This window comes from Falco rusticolus, chromosome 7 (genome assembly GCF_015220075.1).
Source record: "Falco rusticolus isolate bFalRus1 chromosome 7, bFalRus1.pri, whole genome shotgun sequence".
NCBI classification, from domain to species: Eukaryota; Metazoa; Chordata; class Aves; order Falconiformes; family Falconidae; genus Falco; species Falco rusticolus.
The window spans coordinates 29,485,456-29,503,868 of record NC_051193.1 but is presented as its reverse complement, the minus strand read 5'-3'; the positions used below and the strand labels follow the sequence as shown (position 1 = coordinate 29,503,868).

The following is an 18,413-nucleotide window of genomic DNA, read 5'->3' as shown; positions in this document are numbered from 1 at the left end:
TGCAGAAAACATGAGACTTGCTACCATGATCTTAGAGCCTTTAGTAGCTCAGGAACACAGCTCTGCTCCTGGCTGCTGTCTCCATTTGGAGAGCTGAGATATGCAGCAGTTTTATGGGAGACACACACAGCTTTGGGCAATTGTTGAGGCCCTGACTCAACTTCCAGCAAAAAATGCCCATCTCCCTAACTATATATAAGGATTTAGTCCTCCACGCTGAGGTGCTCTGAATTAAAATTCAGTTTTGTGCCGATAGCAGAGGAGAAACATCAAAAAAGGGGGAGCAAACACTGCAATTTCACATTTAGGGTTCGTTCCTTGCCCCTTCTGCACAAAGCCAATGGGTGCAACAACACAAAAATGTCCGTAACAATGGATAAAACTGGCTGTAGGGCAAATTAATCAGCCAGGAGTAGCACAGCCAATTACAGGGTAAGGAATTTGATGGATAAGGGCACACTAATTAAGGTATAGCCAGAAATTTGGGATTTGGATTTTGTGTGTCTTTTAAAAGCCTCTCAGAGGGTGGCCGTGAATGCAAAATTGGACAGAAATTGCCACATTCATAGGCAGGGACAGATCTCTGGCCACAGGCAACATTATCTTCCTTCTTCCTGGGATCTCAGCTATGGAAGCGATAGCTCTCAGACCTTTGCAAATCCTTCTCCCATATGAATTCCTGGTGTCAAAGACTCTGAGATTTTGTAGTTTCATCTACAGGGGAGAGAACATTGCATTTTTATTAGAATTTTTTCAGTTCTGATTTTTAGCAGTAATATGGACAGCCAACCTGCAGCTTTTAAAATGTTTGAATGGGGAAAGGGTGAGGAACATAAAGCTCCAGCATGATGCCACATAAGAATATCTGCACTTATTAATGTGTCTAAGGAGCAAGCTTTAGTTATGCAGAAGAGCTGATATATTGCATTGATCCAAGTAGCCACACATTCCAGAAGATGAAAGACTTGTTCTGTAAGATAAATGAATAAATCTGTCTCCTTCAAAACAATAATATTTTTCGTTATTTTTGTTTACCCAGGTTTGCTAACCAAGTTCACCACATGACCTATAAAACAAAGCTCATATTTAAAATCCAATTCTCTGCTCTACTGCAAAAGAACAATTAGGACATAACTCTGCAATAGCATTGGATGTACCAAACAGAGACATATGCTCTTAATCACGATAATAACAATATTTATGGGAAGGTGGGGTGTTGATATAAATTCCTCTGAAAAAAAAAAAAAAACCACAAAAAAAACACAAACCAACCCAACACATTCTGCTTAGAGAGTTAGTGAGAGAGAAGAATAAATAGGATTTGAAAGAAAACCACCAGCATTTCAGCTAATGCTTTTGTACAAAGAATAAACCAGAGCCAAGCCAGCCACATTTGTGAAAACTGGGCCATGTGGAATTAGATACATTGCTGATAAAATTGCAGAAATATCTACCAGCTGTGAGAGAAACTGGGAGGTGTACAAGATGCTGGATCTTCACTGGTAAGAGACCAGATAAGGTGGTCTTCCTACTCACAGCAGAATGTGGAAAGAAGAAACACTTTTATTCCCCTTTTACGTGTGAGAATTTGATGGGTGAAGAGGTGATGGCTATTTCTATAACAGGAAATAAATCAGGCTGAAGTCCCTTCCATGGCTTTGAGAAAATGGCACAGCTCAAGCTGATGCTTTTAATTTCTTTTCTCTGCAAAACGCAGTGCCCGGTAGTGTTTGAGCATGGGATTTTTCCCAGTTTGGAGCCCCAAACTGTTGCTGTGCAGGTGCTGGGAGATGCTCCCTGGGGCAGGCTGGACTGTGCCAGGAAGGAGGTGAGCACCTGTTGTTTGAAGAGCTCCATCACCAGCATCTTAGTGCACACTGATACCTTTATCAGTATTTGAAACATTTCACAACAGGCTAGGCCCCAAATCAACATCTAGCAGAAAACTGCTGATATTCCCCAAAAGACTCCCATCCTGCTGCCTTTGCTCAGGAAAAAAGATAAAACATAGCATTTTGCCTATGGCAAGAGTATGGGGTTTGGTGTCTGGCCTGTAACCGTAAACAAGGCGAGGAAGTTAAACTCAGCCCTGTTCCCCGGCTCCTGCCCAGCTTGCGTAAGGTTGATTACATGCTTTATCATGCCACTTTCATATTTTATTTAACTGGGAAGTCCATGAAGTTGCTTTAAATAGAAACAAAATTTGAATAATTTATCCAAGAGCAACTTCTGTTTCATTTCCAAGTCTGCTGGAGTTGATATTGCCCGCTTCTAGGAGCTAGTGAAAGTCCATGGGCTGCAGGGTACCAGGAAGAACAGCAAGCACACAAATGCATGTGTGCCCAGACTGAGCCTGCTCCCGGGTGGCATCCAGAGCCTGAGGTCTCCACTGACCTTGAAAGCAAACCCTGCCTGCAGCCACTGCAAGCTGCAGGGCCACACCAACTTGGTGGCTTGCTGGATCCCTGGGTACAGCCCTGGCTGTACCCCAATCCAGCAGGGACGAACTGTGTTTCTTAAAGCATTTACTGTCCAGCGCCTTCCTCATCTGTGCCAGCCAGCACTGCAGAAAAGGAGGTGCTGCAGGGGGTGGATGAGGGGACCCTTGTGCTTGGTCCACTGGCCCCATCTCTCAGGAGCTGCAGGGTGTACCAGAGAGAACGCAGACAGGGAGAGTCTGGCTCTGCTCCCACCATGCAGCTGCACGGACCTTTGCATCCACCCGAGAGAGCAGCTGGGGATGAGCAAGCAGGGATGGAGATGGGGAGCTGCTCTTTTCAGGGGCATTCAGTGCTTGGAGCAGGTTAAAACAGCCACGCACAGGTGTGCAACCTGGGTAGCAAAAGCAGTTCATCAGGAAGGCTGTATTTACTTCTGTAACAGTTGCATTGTAGGAACCAATTAGCCAGTGCTTTCAAATTGCTGTGATAACATAAAGTGACAATACAATTAACCATGGAAGTCAAATTTGCCAATTCTGGGTCCTCAGTCCTGTGCCTGTTCCTGGAACAAATGAAGCTTTAGCATCATGTTAATTCTGCACAGCTTGTTGGGGTTATAAAGTACTCCTTGTGTGCTGTGTGGCAAAAAAAACCCCAAACAAGTAAGGAGGAATTTTTATAGCTGTGTCATGGTTTGTGCTGAAACCTGATGCTGTTATCAAACAGCAGGTTTTCTAGGTATTTTCCATAATCAGATGAAAAATGTAAATATTCTTTCAGCATTGGTTCCAGCTGCAAAATCTGTCTGTGCAGATTGAACCTGCAGTCTTCATTTTAGTTGTAAAATTAAGTCACTCTTAAGAGACATAGTAGATATTTTACATCAGGATAGAAAGTACAGTTTTCATCATCTCATAATTTATCTTGCTAAAGGCCAAAAATATGCAGATTTGGTAAAGTCTTGAAGAACCATGCATAATCCAGAATGCTCCAAGGAATATATGCATAACATTATTTCTGTTCCATTTGTGAGCTTGAATAGACAGATCTACTTTTTGCATTTCTTCTGACTGAGAAGTCAATGAAAGAGCATATTTTTCTGCTAATTAGATTCCTGGAGATTGCTTCAACTCTTCAAGAACTACCAACCTTTTTTTTTTTTTTTACATCTTTCTTCTTCAGTCACAGAGAGAGTCTTTATGGCACTTTTGTTTTTTCTCTAGTGAAGTGATTATTGAAACATCTAACAATTTTGCTCCTTTCCTTGTTGAAAAATCTTTTATAAGTTTATAATAAACAGGCTTGTAAATTAAATAGATGATCAGACATCTGCATTCTAGAAGGTGAATGTCAAAGTGTTTTCCCAAATGTCTCAATGACTGTGAGAAGAAAAATGTTTTTTTATGATATGGCTTGGAAAGACAGTGTTTCCCAGTGTCCCACACCAAAAAAACCTGCATACTCCTTTTAAAATGTTCTTGATGAGATTTTGGGAATGGGAGAAGGTAAACCTGGGCTCTTATGATAATTCTGCACAACCTGCTATTACAGCAGTGCACAGATAGGATCAGGGCACCATCAGTGTGAGCTGTGCTTGTGGCATCGTGCTGCTTACTCTGAGAGGACCTGCAACAAATATGAATGAACAGATTACATCTTTTGGAAGGTGCTTAGGCCTTGTAATACCTCATGCTGCTTAAATTTTACATGATTTACAGGTTCTTCCAGTTTCAGGAGCTTTTTGAGAAAGATACTTTGGAAGTAGCTGAATTTTTTTGTTAGGATCTTAAATGCCTTTCAAACACTGGTCCCCAGAGGCCTGTGTCCTGCAGGCAGGTCAGGGAGTCTTGGCTCTTTCTATCACTTTTGATGTCCCTACTTACGGTTTTCACAGATGAGCTCTTGCAAATGAAGTTGCAGCCCATCAAGATGTTACTAGCTTTTGCCACTTGCTTCCCCTGGCTGCTGACTGTGCTGGTCGCAAAGCTGGGGTGGTAGGTTGGGATGTGCATCCACATCTCAGTTACCTCTGGGTTTTCATCAGCAGTGCAATCTCCACCACCCCTGCCAGAGACAAAGACCACTGGCAGAGGTGGGGTACAGATGCTGAGGTCAAGGACCTGCCTCTGCTAAAACCATCAGGACTCATCTGTGAGAGCACTATGGAATTTTGGCATTGCAGGGCTCAGCACAGCAATGCTCTGACACCATTGCAGCTCTGAGCTGTAAGACACACGCAGCATGTCCCTGCACTCATGCAGCAGGTCAGTGGCAGCCCTGCAGAGTATGCAAGTCTCCTGACTCCCAGTTCAGTGCTCCAACTGTGGCATCTACAGTCTCACTTTAACTTCACCTGTTTGGCATTCAAAAGCAAAGTTATTTGTATTCAGTGACATAAATTGCATTATACATGTCTCTAACAGTACTTGTAAAATATCAGAGCTCCTATTCATAAGCACATGATTGCCCTTTTATTCTTCCATTTGTATTTCTTTCTTCCTGCATTTGTCCTTCACACTTTAAAATGAATGGCAAAACCCCATTTCATTAAGATAGTAGCAAAAGTAACTAATGGCACATTCTGGCCAAACAAAGACTGCGGGAAACATCCAGAACATTCAGAATATTAGCACTGTTGAAACAGAAGTATAAGAAAATAGGACAGAAGCCAGATGGGTTAGGCTTCTCACTTGTTCCTGGCTTTAAAATGGTTGAAGGTAGAAATTATACACAGGTCGGAGGGAACCATAGTACAGCAGCCTGCACTGCATACTCTGCTGTGAGCTACATCTGCTGGGAGACCACCCCCTGCCATCACCACAAGTCTCTCCCAGAAGACATTGACATGCTTCTTCATGCCACCTGAGCTGCATTGTTCTGGTTTCCTGGTCCTGTGGAGCTCGAGCTGAAGTGTAGCAGCTTGCAGGGCCACTCTGGGTCATTCCTTTTGCTAGTCTGTGCTCACTGCACAAAACGTGTAGCTCTGGCCCTCCTTTCTTTCCTCTGATGTTTTTATATCATAGACTCCCGTAACCTCCAACTTTTTATATGCTCTGCCATGCACAGATTGACTCAGTCTGTGGCTACCTGATGTTGCTGGCCAGATAAATAAAACTCACAGCAGTTCTCAAGTAACTCTCCTCTTCACTGCAACCTCCTCTCCTGGGTCCAGGCACAGTCAAACCTCCACCTCGCTCCCAGTGAGCATGATATGCCCTTCTTCTTCGGTGTCTTAACATGCTCAGTTCCTCCCATCTGGCAAAGGCCAAAAGGAAACCAAACTTGGCACTTAGCGGCTTGTCAGGCTCCAACCAGGAGTCTGAGGGGCTGCTACGCCTTCTTGCATTTATTGATATTCATATCTCTTGTCAAGGGATGCAGGCTAAAGGTTGCTGTTTCACTAAGGCATAGCTACTCATCTGGAGCTGACACAGCCTGCAGAGTGTGGCACAGCACTCCCTAGATGTCAGATGTGGCAGCAAGCTATTCTGGATCCCATTTTCTGTTTCTCATCTAGGCTTGGTGTCAATCACTTTTCGGACACTGAGTCGAGGCTGTCTCAGGAGGCAAACCGAGAGAAGCAGAAGCAGATCATATGTAATTTGGCCCATGGTCCATCTTTTATCTCAAAGGCTTGTTTGGTCCCTGAGATGAACAACTAATACCTCAAATACTTTATTCTACTAGAAAGTACCATCCCAGGCCACGTTTTTTCTCTTTCACATACAAAACAAGTGGGATGGTGATGGGCTTGGTGAGACTGGTCACATTCTGATTCCTCCCCTTAGAACAATCCTTCACCCTCTGGGACAAGCCAGTGAATGCATTTCGGAGGCTTGCGCACCATTTCTGATTTGGGGACAAACACTGTCTCTAAGTATGACCTAAAGAGGGAAAGCCCCAGGTATGCAATACAGATGTCAACAACCTCCCTTTGAGCATTAGGAACTGGAAGCTGAATGAGTCAAAATCGATGCAGTGCCATTACTGACAGCAGAGCTCTTCCAGCTGATGTGGCCCTCCCTTTACATGCTGCCCGAGTACAGAAACTACGTAAAGGGACAGACCAGCCTTGAAGACTGCCACTACAGCCCTTTACTCACACTGGGCTTAGGCTGTCACTGTGTATAACAATGAATGAACAAAATTATGGCTAATGGTAACAGTACATATTGATGGGAATGGGTTTTGTTTTGGTCAATACTTCAATGAGGTTCCTGCCCACTGACGGGAATGCAAATCAGGGAGGGGCTGGGCTAATGCAGCAGAAGAAAGGAACATTGCCAGGCGCTGACTGATGCTTTATTGGGCTGTAATACTAGAAGCTTTTGCTTGCAAGAATCAAACGTTAGACCTCTCTCTCAGGGTTTTATTTTGCTAGTACCTATGGGAACCAGCTGGGCTGGCTGCCTAGAGAAAAGACAAAGCAAGCTAGTCAGGAAGTTTAAGGTGATTTAAGACAGATGCTGATTAGTGATTCACATTTGTGTGAATAATAAAATAAATACAGAGAATGGGAACAATTGCTAGTGTATTTCTCTATCACTTCCCAAGAAAAAAGAGAGCAGCTGTGTATAAGTTAAGGTTGAGAATTTTCCCACTGCGGCAGACCTATTTTACTGCAAAGAAGAGAGCAATACTCTGGAGAGGTAAAGATGTACAGTATTGTCGATGTTAGAAATTCTGCACTGAGGACGTTTACGTTAGTGAATTGATTGGGAGGGGAAAAAAGCGTAACTTTTTCTCTGAAACATAAACAAGAAATACCCTCTCAGGGCCAAATGACATGCTGCAAAAATTTGGAACAAGGCCCCATGGGCGTGTTCCAGCAGTGGCAGAGCTGCAAGAATTTAACACTTAAAATCCAGCCCTAGAGGGACAGGGCTGGTGCGATTTGCTCACTAGATACAACCTACAGCACTGCTGCTGGCCTGGGCCAAGAGATGAGCAGCCTCTCATTATCTCTTGTCTCTGCTGGAATTCAGTCAATTATGGGCAAATTCTGATAAGAAGTTATTTGCTGGACTTTATTGTTAATCTTTTGAAATGTGCTGTCTGGTTTCAGTGAATCAAAGTACCGTGATTTGACACCTGAAGTTTTATTTCCTTCCTTTAAGGCTGAATGGGTCATTTTTCAGCAAACTGTATCTTCTTCAAAAGACTATTGTACTGCAGAATTAAATGCCCTGCCTCAGGAAACAGTGTTAGAGACTGAACTTAAGTGACTTCATAAAATTCCGAGGTTAGGAAAAGACCTGTCCGTTTTCAGCCTGACCTGAGGAAAAAGCTTGTTTCTGTAATGGAATCAGAGGAGAAGGTCTGGAGTCAGGCAGACTGCCAGTGGAGAAGACCTAATTTCTTGCAGGTTAGTTGAATTTCTGGTGGAGCGAGGAGACATTTGACACTGAGGGAGCAGAGCCACTGCCCTGTGAGGAAGGTTTCATGACAGACGTTTGGGTGTAACTTGGAGCTCCTTTTTCTTCGGGGCCAGAGGTACCCTGTCATTGAGGCTGTGCCATGTCAGGTCTAGCTGATCTAAAGAGCACCATGAGCTTTTTTGAAGTCACATTGTCATTTGTTCCCAACCTCTTTTATAGGGCTGTATGACATTTTCTATATTTTCAGATGGCTCAAAGAGGCAATCTTGTTTTCTTTCCACATCTACAATTGCACTTAATATCTTCTTTCCTTTCAATGATGAATTTGGGCATAACTTCTCCTGCACTGATTTCTGTGCCTGCCTTCTCTCTCTCTTTTTTTTTTTTTTCTCTCTCTGCCTGCATCACCAGCTTCTGTTCTCTTTTCACACTTTTTCCTTGCTTTGTGATTTCTCACCAGAAATCACTGATCATGAGAAGACGATTTTTCCAAGCCTGGGATTTTGTTGCATGATCTGGGTGGACTGTAAGTGTGTAGTTATGGAAAATAGCTGCAGTATTCTAGTTCTGTTCACACAGCTCTTAAAATAGAAAGAACGAACTCCTTGTAGTCTTCAGGTACTTGTCTGATGCCATGCTAGAAAGACATCTGACTCATGAACCCAGTTGGATTTAGCTGCAGCGTTTAGAGATGCCACCATGCTGAACTGCCGCCACTCCCCTTTGACCAGCAGTTACTGTCCTTGTACCAGAAACAGAATGAAACTGATGTCCTCAACTTAACCTCCACATCCCCATCACTGTCCACAGTACCAGCTTAGGACACTGATGATGGCAGGTTTGCTCTAAAAAACTGCTCTGTGAATTGAGGCAGACTTGCATATTTTAATGCTGCAAGGCCCCTAAATTAGAGACGTGCAGAGGGCACTTGGGAATCTGCCAGTTTGACTCACATCTGCACAGAGTTGCCCACACTGAAAAAGTAGGGTTTACCAGGACCTTTCTAGGCCTTTTTTTGGATCTCTGCAGTCAGCAGACTTGAGTACCAGGGGGAGTGGTTCCCTGTGAGATACAGGTGCATGTTTCCCCCAGCCACCTGCAGTAAGCTGTGCAAAGGGCAGAGTGGAAATGCATTTTAAATACAAATTGGACTTTGAGACAATGATTGAATTTTTCATTGCATCTGCACGTGTCTAGCATTGTAGGTGCAGGAATAAATAAAATTGTCTGCAGATAGACAGTAGACAGTGCACACATGAATTGGTTTGTGGGGTGGCACGAGCAGGGTCCATGGCCCTGGCTAGGGGCAGATGGGGGGTGCATGGCTCTGAAGAGGACCTTCAAGCAGCTGTTGTACAGGGCAGGGGGTCTCCATTTCCACTGCTGTGAATCCACCAGCACTGAATTCTCTGTGCACTCAGTCTGACACAGATAATTAAAACAGAGACATTAATATGGGTCACAGAGAATAAGTAATGACAAGCTAGAATGTAACTTCAGCTGCATAAGAAATGAGGCTTCAGTCTGAATATAAGTGGGCCAGGCAAATGTTTTTTAACTGGGCAGCTGAAACCTTGACCTCATCCATCCACCTCGAGTTCAGTCCGTGCTGGGCATGAGCCCAGGTCAGTCTGTCTGGCCTGCAGATGCCCATAGGACTCACGGGGTTTGTCTCAAGTGTAGGACAGGAACAAGCTGATGTCTCTCCCAGCATTGGGCAGCACGGTGCCATGGAGTCTATGAGGGCTGAGGACCCATTTCATTGCCTGGATCCATCTGTTCCCCTGTGGCCGTGGGAGCACGGTGGATGTGCTAGCTGGTGACATGGTCCCTTGTGCAGAGAGGAGGGGAATGAGGGTACCTGCCACATTTCAGCTGACTGCCAGTGAGCCATCTGATGTTAATGACTTCCCCAGACTACTGCTGTATGTTGCGTCTGAATTTCCAACCCAGAGGCAAAAGACTTCTTCAATTATTAGGCTATTAATTGTCCAAACCACCAGCCCAGTTATTAAGTGGCAATTAATGAGAAGCCAGAGCTGGAGCTTATAACTGGAAGGAGTCTTACAAAAAAAGATTAATGAACAGTGGGGGAAAGGGCTTGGGAGGGCATGAGATCTGAGCAGTTCATGCACCCAGACTGTTGCCATGAACTCTGACAAACAGCAGGCCCAGAGCAGAAAGTCCCACAGGGTTTCTGCTTTAGCCCAAGCTTTTATGGCCCTTTCCTGAACAGCGGTTTTCAACGAAGGAGGGTTCTTCAGTGCTTCAGCTCTGCATTTCCATCCAAAGCCATTACACAGCCTGGACTGCCCCTGCTGTGTGAAGTCCACTAAGGTATCACAGTCAAGGATTTCACTGTAACATGCTTCAGCATGTTCAGTAACAAGACTTGGATGTTGAATGTCAGCTTAAAAGGCACACTATTTATGGGAGAAAAGATTCCAGTGCAATTTCTCAGGTTACTTCCCCACAAATTATATTTCTTTGTCATTCATCAGACCTCTTGTTTTCTGTGCATAAGTAGGCTCCTTATTTACAACGTATGCAGCAGATGTGCTCCAAACAGCAGGAGGAATGGGATGAAACACAGGTTATCAGCAACTTATCCAGAGTTGCTCTGCAGATGTTTTATGCAAGCCTTCGTGCAACACTGTGCTTTATCACCCAGTGAAATATTTTCAAGCAAGCAGCAGGTATCTGCTCATGAAAGACACTGCTTAGATGCTGAGCCTACTGAAGACACGTGCACACACCCCAAGATGCTGTGACACTGAATGCAATCACGGATGTTTCAGAGGTGTGGAAGAGGGATGTTCAAATACTGCATGATAATGGAGCCTTTTCAACTCATTGGGCTGCAGTGGTCATTTTCCACTGATCTTTTTATTACATATCTGTTTAAGCATACTGTTAGAGCTGCTGCTGCTGAGGAATAAATAGCATGAAGAGCCATTTCACAGAAGAGCTGGCTAACCTGCTCAGCCTACTGCATTTTGGATGTCTGTTGTGTTATGGCTGTCACATTGCAACACTGTTGTCTGTGGACTTGAATGGTCCACTGTGCTCTCCATTGAGACAGCCTTTGAGGGAGCCCTGCATGCTCCAGAGGTGTAATCAATGGCCACAGGCAGCTCCTGATAGCTGAAGGCTTTATGCCAAGCTTGCTGACCCCAGGGGAAACATCGCTGTTGCTTGCACAGCCATCCCTCAACCTCAACATGGCCAGAGCCTCTTGTCTAGCTTCACAGCTGATCATTTTTAGCTAGGTGCAGGAACTAATACTAGTGATCTTTTGTAGTGCAGGATGTGCCTGACACGGGCAGCCTGGGAGGCATGCTCAGAAAACAGGGTTATTCAACATACAACCCATATAGATTTTCAGCAGCTTTTCTTAGCATTAGCCAAGGCTCATGCATCACTGACTTCTAAAGTGCTTTGGAAAACATAACAGTAGTGTAAAAGAAATAGTTTGTCCATCAGTTTTTCTCAGAGTGGCAGAGGCATTGGTTTTAGACCAATAGAGCTGTTTGGTGCTATAGCTGTGTTATAAGAGCACAGAAGTTTCATGTCTCCACTAATGTGTTTACATGGCTTCTACAGACAGGGCACAGCCATCTGTAGTGTTAGTGCAAATGCTTTTCCATTCTTTGCATAAATTAGGAGAAACATATTATTTCATGAACTGCTGCTTATACAAGTTTTGGCAGAGGATCAAAGTTCAAAAAAATGTATTTATTTTTTAATACATGCAAGATTAAAAGTAAGCGTTGGGACAAAAATTCAACCCTGGAGCTGTTTTTCAGGTTACAGGGGGGAAATACATCATAATTTTACTGGCAATGAAGAGAATCCCTGTAGTTAATTATAATGGCACTTTCCCATAGCTGGAGTGAAGCTACATGTCAGCACTTCTGCTCCTTTCAGGGCTCCACAACAAATGGTGCCATTTTAGATGCCAAGGCACACACAAATGAGAGGGTTGAGGGGAAATCATTCTTAAAATTGTAATTTTGGAATGAAGGGAAAACCAAAATGTTGACCACTTCAGTACCGTTTTCTCCTTGTTTGCATTCAAAAACATCTGCACTGGAAAACATACAGGCTACCAAATGGGTGGGGGAGGTGGGGGAGGATGCCATTAGCACATGACAGAACTTGTTTAATTTGTTTATTAGTGGATGTCTCATGTATGTGTTAAGACAGGAGCAACACTACACATCTTTGGCCTTTGTCCAGCAAAACCCTGAAGGATATGCTTCACTTTAAGCATCTTAAGTATTCTTCACCTTAAGTGAATAAACCTACTAATGTGCTTGACACAGGTAAAAAGGAGAGCATGGAAGCTGGTATCACAGGGTTGGGGAAATCTAGTGAGAACCTGCAGCTAGGAAAGAGTGCCTAGTGTGCATATATATGCATAAGTGTCATCTGTATCAACCGTATATGTAACTGATATTTTCTTTGAACTGATAGGACCATGTTCTCTTTAAAATATCCTCCATTTCTGGTTATGGCTTGTTTCTCCCCATTTGTTTAAACAAGAAAAAGCAAGAAGAGAAGCACACACAGTAAGTTTCTGCCTAAGGATTTTGGAAGCTCCATTCATTCATTCTATGGCTTCAAGGCATCAGTTAAGGGATAAGTACAAATAATTATTTATGGCTTGCATGATATGCACATTTCCTAACTGGCTAACTCCTCACCTTCTGTGAACTCCAGTAATCAAGGTGGTGAAATTTTAACAGGTTGTAGGCAGCTTGTTAGTTACCTATGGATCAAGACTCCACTTTCCTGTAAAGGTGTACCTGACAATACACCATTCAGAGGCAACACACACATAAATTAAGCCATGCCTCAGGTAGGGCTTTCCTGTTTAAGGTCCATGCTGGATAGGATGCACTATTGCAAGTCCTTATTCTTACATATGCATTCTATCCACACACCTCTCGTTTGTCTTAGAACAGTTGCTGCTCTTTGCCTGATGTGATTGCAGATGGGTAGAAGAGGGAGGAAGAAGCAGTGCAACTACCCTGCACAGCCCTCAGATCCTAAAATCTCACACATACTTTGCAACCATCCATTCATTCCCTGTGCCTTACCACTAGCTCCTCTGACTCCAGCATTAAATGCCAGCTGCCCAGCCTTGTGATCATCCTTGGGGATCTTGAGTCACAGAGCTAGAAGGGAGCTTTCAGGCCAGCGAAGATGTATGCTTACCCTGCTGTCAATAAAAATCCTACATTGCCTCACTTAGCAGAGTGGCTGGCAGAGACTTAGCCACAAGACTGCTCTCACCTTCTATCACTCTATCAGAAAAGAGCATGAACACATATAGGTTTGTCTCTCCTACCAGAAACAGTGCGTAGAAATGCCAGCAGGAAATCTATGGAGTCCACTGTGACTTACTGGGGTTATTTGGGGTCCCTCAAAGACTAGTGAGGTCAAACGTCCACAGAAGTCTTCTTTAGGATATTGTCTGTGGCAGACTGCTCCAGAAGGCAGAAAACAAATATAGGAAATGTTCTGGCTGGGACCTGCAAGGCAACTAAAAGACATGAGCCCCTGTAGCCCAGTAAGTGTCTACAAAGGCAGACAAAACCCAAGGTCATCAGTCTGCTGTGCCCTACAGTTTTAAGTCTCCAGTCCAGGCTAAGGGGTGGCTGTTCACACTCCTGCTCAAGCATGTCCATTACCAGAGACTGTCAGAAACGTGTATGGGGAGGGAGCAATCCACATCAGATAGGACAAAACCAAAACATACCAGAGCGCCTAAGAACAGGCTCAAGGTGCTGAGTGCTCCTGTGGGGCCTCAACCAACCACTGGCATGCTGGCCAGCAGGGAACCTAAGGTCAGTGCAAGACCACCTTTCTCTATGGGTGCTACATGGTAGTGACCATATGAATGCTTCACCTAGAGCAGTTTGTTATTCTTAGCCATCAGTTGTGTGTGTTAGATAGCTGTGTGCATTCTTCATACTGAGCCTCTGTGTTCATCGCAAAGGTTGCCCAAAGTGGCCCACGGAGGGACAGTAAGAACAGTGTTTGAGAACCACCAGCCAGCAACCAACAGGCCCTCTTGGTCCAGTCATTGTGACTGATGTGTTTAAGGGCAGACATTTGGAAATACCTGGCATCTTTTCCAGCTCCACAGTCATCCTCTCAATCTGTTTGCACTGTTGTCACCTGCTAGGTTTCCTCCCCAGCTTTGCTGGACACAATTTGCAGCACAATAAGGAACATGCAGGTGATGCTGAGCCATGCCAACCCCCACCTCCTGCGGTGGTCACAAAATGCAGGGGAAATATTACTGTAACTGGCTTATCCCAGATCATATGTTGGAGGTTGGATAGCTCATCCAGTTTCCACCCATTTGTGCTGCTAATACGGCGTAGAGAACAAACAAAGCTGCCCAAATGAAGCTGTCAAAGACTCCCCATGATACACAAGCTTTCTTAGGTGACAACAAGCTGGCACAGCCACCTTACTGCCAGCCTACAAAATTCAGTACAATGAGCAAGCCAGGGAGAGGATAAGGCAGACTGTGTAGCATGCTGGCACATCCTTGGCAGAGGCAGCAGTTGGAGGCAGGAAAATGAACACACTGTCCCATTAGAGGCACTTGACTTGCTGGCTCATATTCCTGTGGAATCCTTTGTGGGCAGAGCAGAGCACAGACATTCAGAGCAGCACCCAGTCCTGCTCTAAATCACCTTCTGACAGGACACTGCCGTTCCCCAGGCTAGGAGGTGATGAAAGCAGGATGGTGTGAATCCCCCTGTTAACAACCCCCTTAATCCATGCTAGGTTTTGCAGAGCTCCCTGGTCTGGGACTGAGAGCAGAAAGGAGCTTTAAACTATCCCTGTTTGCCCTGCACTCTTGACCTGAGGGGGATCTCAAAGGAAAGCTGGAAACCAGACCCAAACCTTTGTATTCCGATAACCCTGCCCCCATAATACAAGTATGTCCCCTGCTCAGGTGCAGCAAAGCCTTCTTGTCTTCCTTATTTCCAGGATCTGTTTTACCCACTCTTACTGCCTTCTCTCCTCCCTCCATTGAGCAGTTGCCAAGGGCATTTTCTATGCAGCTTGGCCCTTAATGTTTTGCCCTAAGCAAGCAGCCAGGACTCCAGCTGCCGAACTCCACTGCAGCTGGATGCTTACAGAGAGCTTCAGATTCCCAACCCTGAGATAAACCAAGACAGCAATGCTGAAAATATACTCAAACTGAGGCTTGTATCTGGGTCACATAGCTGCCAAAACCACCCCCTTTCTGTTGAAACAGCTATTGAATTTGCTTCTAGAAAGAAAAAGACAGTAACATGCCAAGTGACACTAATTGTTAGGCTGCACTGAGCAAGTATAATGCGCTCCCGCAAATTATCTGGGAACATTTTTTCTCCTGTTTTGTAATGCATTTTGAGGGAGGAATGGGGAAGTTGATCAAGGTGAATGCATAATCCATGAAAATCTGTGAAAAGGCATAGCTCTTCCAGAGAACACTTTCAGTAGAAAAATGTTACTTATGGGTTAAACATTTGATGGGAAATTATTAGTAATGTCTTACAGATTTGAGGAGGACAAAATCCCTCAAAACCACCAAAACTGTCATCAACTTACATGTCAATGCTATCAACTCATCACAGGCAAAATCCTAGCTTTCCTTTGCACCACTTCCAGCACTGACTGGGAAGGTGGAGACGGCACCAGGAGAAAGATAGTTCCTATTTTGGAAATGGTGATAAACCACAGAGAATTCAAGAGTACCATTTCTTTCCTTTCTTTAAGTCATACATACAAACTTATTTTCATCATCATAAGTTTAGAAAAGAGATACCGATCTACCAAAAAAAGCCTAGATTTGCTCTGGATTGGGTTCACGTGGTGAATTTGTGAAAGATGATAAATTCTGCAGAGCACACTGCTGCCAATGCCCAGTGGAAAAGTCCCATTGGATAGATTACTTGCTCTAACAACAATTTCAGACTAGCAAATTGAGGGCCAGTAGATTTGGTCTCTGTTTCCTTTATCAAGTCTTGATACAAATCATCTCACACCTGCATCTATTCCTCTTTCCCCAATTAAGCAGTACAGTATTCAGCCAGGAGGAATCCAGATGACTACTCAGGGACAAAAGAGCTGTTCAACTAAAATAAAGGTGGCAAAACTTGGTGATTAATTTGTCTCCTTTGTTTCTTTAGTTGAAAAAGAAAGAGGAAAAGACAGCAGCAGAATAATTATACTTAACTGCACCAAGGGAGTTTTGTAATCTTGAATTCATGAGTGCTTTTTTGTTGCTTGGAGATCATGAGCTGGGAGATGTTTCCTAAATACAGGAAAGAACTATTTGATGGTGGGAATACATGACACAGCAGCTGAAGAGTTTGCACTCAGCTTGTTTGTGCTCATTTGCGTTTCTTGGTCTTTTTCTAGTAAGCGTCTATGTAAGTTGTGGTGGCTGTGGAACGTGGCATATGGAGAGAGACTGTTATGCACAGCTCACTGTGTAGCACCATGCACCTGCCCTGGCTGCTGGGTAATACAGATTTGCTGCAGATGTGTGTGGTTAGGGTTTTACTTCTACCATTGACTCTTTTTTCCAGGCAAAAGGACTTTAGAGAAAGCATTTAAAATATTTTTAAACCTGCGACTTAACACACTCAGCTGCTGTTCTAAGTCCAGTAGTCAGTAGGAGACTGACTGTGGGCCAGGCTACAATTTCATCTCAGGAATGCTTACACGTACATTTCACTCTATCCATTTGGCATTTTCATTAGATGAGCCTTGTTTAAAAATAAGAATGTGCACAAGTCTCTATGACCCTTAACAAAGAAGAGGGAAGCAGGTTTCCAGGTGAAGTATTAGACAACATCTGATGTGAAATCATTTGACATCTCTAGTGTTTCCTTATGATGGCTGATTCTGGTACCAGAAACTGGAAGCTGCTTCTGAAGGAGCAGTGGCAGCAAAGTATCTTTATTGCCCAACAGATTTTGACACCATGTAGTGCAATGGTTAGCTGTCTCAAATCCAATTGCTGTCATGCCATACAGCACATACTGATTTTCAGTGCTTTAACTACGGAAGAAATATGTTCTGGTGTTTAGGTTGTTTTCCCATTTATTTACACTCCAAGTTGAAAAAAAGTAAATAAAGAGAAACAGCAGTGGCATAGCTACAAATCTTTGATAGTCAAATGCAGATGTAATTAGGAAAAGTTCAAGTCCATCTTCTGTAGCGGACTCCTATTCAAAATACATAAAAAATTCTTGATCTAGATATCTGGATCCAGAGGACATTGGAAGGAAACACTGCACAGAACTAATGAGCCAGCACATGTGAATTTTAGCCCTTGTAAAATTCACTACAGTAATTTCCTGTCTCTAAAGGTGATGGTGGCTTTGTTTTCCAATTTGGGTTTGGAGAAATACAGAACACTGAATGCTGCTGTCAGAGCTGGATGACACTTGACAAGAGCATAAAATAATTTTATTCCTGGGTAAGCCTGACAAATGATTTAGCCTGGGCAATTTAACAAGGCCATATGAGATTGGAATCACTAGAGAATGATTTCATGGCCAATGGGCTAGAGGCAGCTCTGTTATTTTCTGTGTAAGCTGTGGGTCATTATGGATGTATGACAAAGTATGTTCCAGGACTTTGAAGATTTGAGAAGCCTTAAGATGAAATGCTAGCAGCTGCTCATATCACAAACAAGGAAGATCATCCTTCTACAGGCAAACTAGAGAAGAATGTTACCAAAAGATGTATTTTCCCTGCATTTTAAATGTATTTGGTATAATTCTGCATTGTTTCCATCTTTAGATGAGATTTAAACTTGCACTACATGTTTACACAGATATTCTTTGCTTTGTAAAAATGCTTTCTAAAGGCTTTCCCAAGCATGCTTTCAGTTTGATTAACAGAAACACCTTTCAAAAGCAACAGCCACTTGGGAGTAACATTTCTAAGGAACATTTTCCCTTTCTTTGCCCTGTGCTGTTCAACTAGCAATAGCTGCAACTGTGAGGAGCAATAGAGCCTCAGGGGACCATATGCTGCTACTAACAGGATTTTCTGTATGTAAATCTAGGGGGCTGTCAGATAAGAGATATCAGATCTGTTACTTACTGCCTCTCATCACATGGTTCCTCTGGAGCAGGTGCTTAATCCAGTATCTACGCATCAGTCCATAGAAGTCTGCTCCCATTCCAGCCGATAAATATTTTTGTTTGATTTCACTTTGTCACTCTTCACGCAGCTCATCTTCCTTTATCCTGCTTTTGCTAACTGTTGCTTCAATGAACAAATATTTTTTTCTGTTGCTACAGCAAAATCTTCCTCAAGCATGGTCAAAGCTGAGTGTGTTGGAGTATTTTGCTGAACGAGGAATTCTTTGCATAGCAATATCCCATAGTGTGTGTATAGACAGAGAACTTGCGCGGGGAACACTCTTAGCTACTCATACAGCAAACTGTGAAAGATTAATCTTTTTCTTTGGGGCAAAAGACTCTTTATTTAAAGTAGTTATTACTTTGCTTACAACTAAAAAGATTTGCCATGACAGAAGTCAGCACGTAAATTACATCATAAT

General features: G+C 43.6%; 1 long non-coding RNA gene across 1 annotated transcript in view; it reads right to left on the bottom strand.

Moving 5' to 3' along the window:
* Positions 1-18,165, bottom strand: part of LOC119151443 — a 47,959-nt gene extending 29,794 nt beyond the window's left edge. The window contains exon 1 of the long non-coding RNA XR_005105421.1: positions 17,951-18,165. This is a non-coding gene — a long non-coding RNA (uncharacterized LOC119151443). The remainder of the gene's footprint in view (positions 1-17,950) is intronic.
* Between the last annotated feature and the right edge of the window lie 248 nt (positions 18,166-18,413).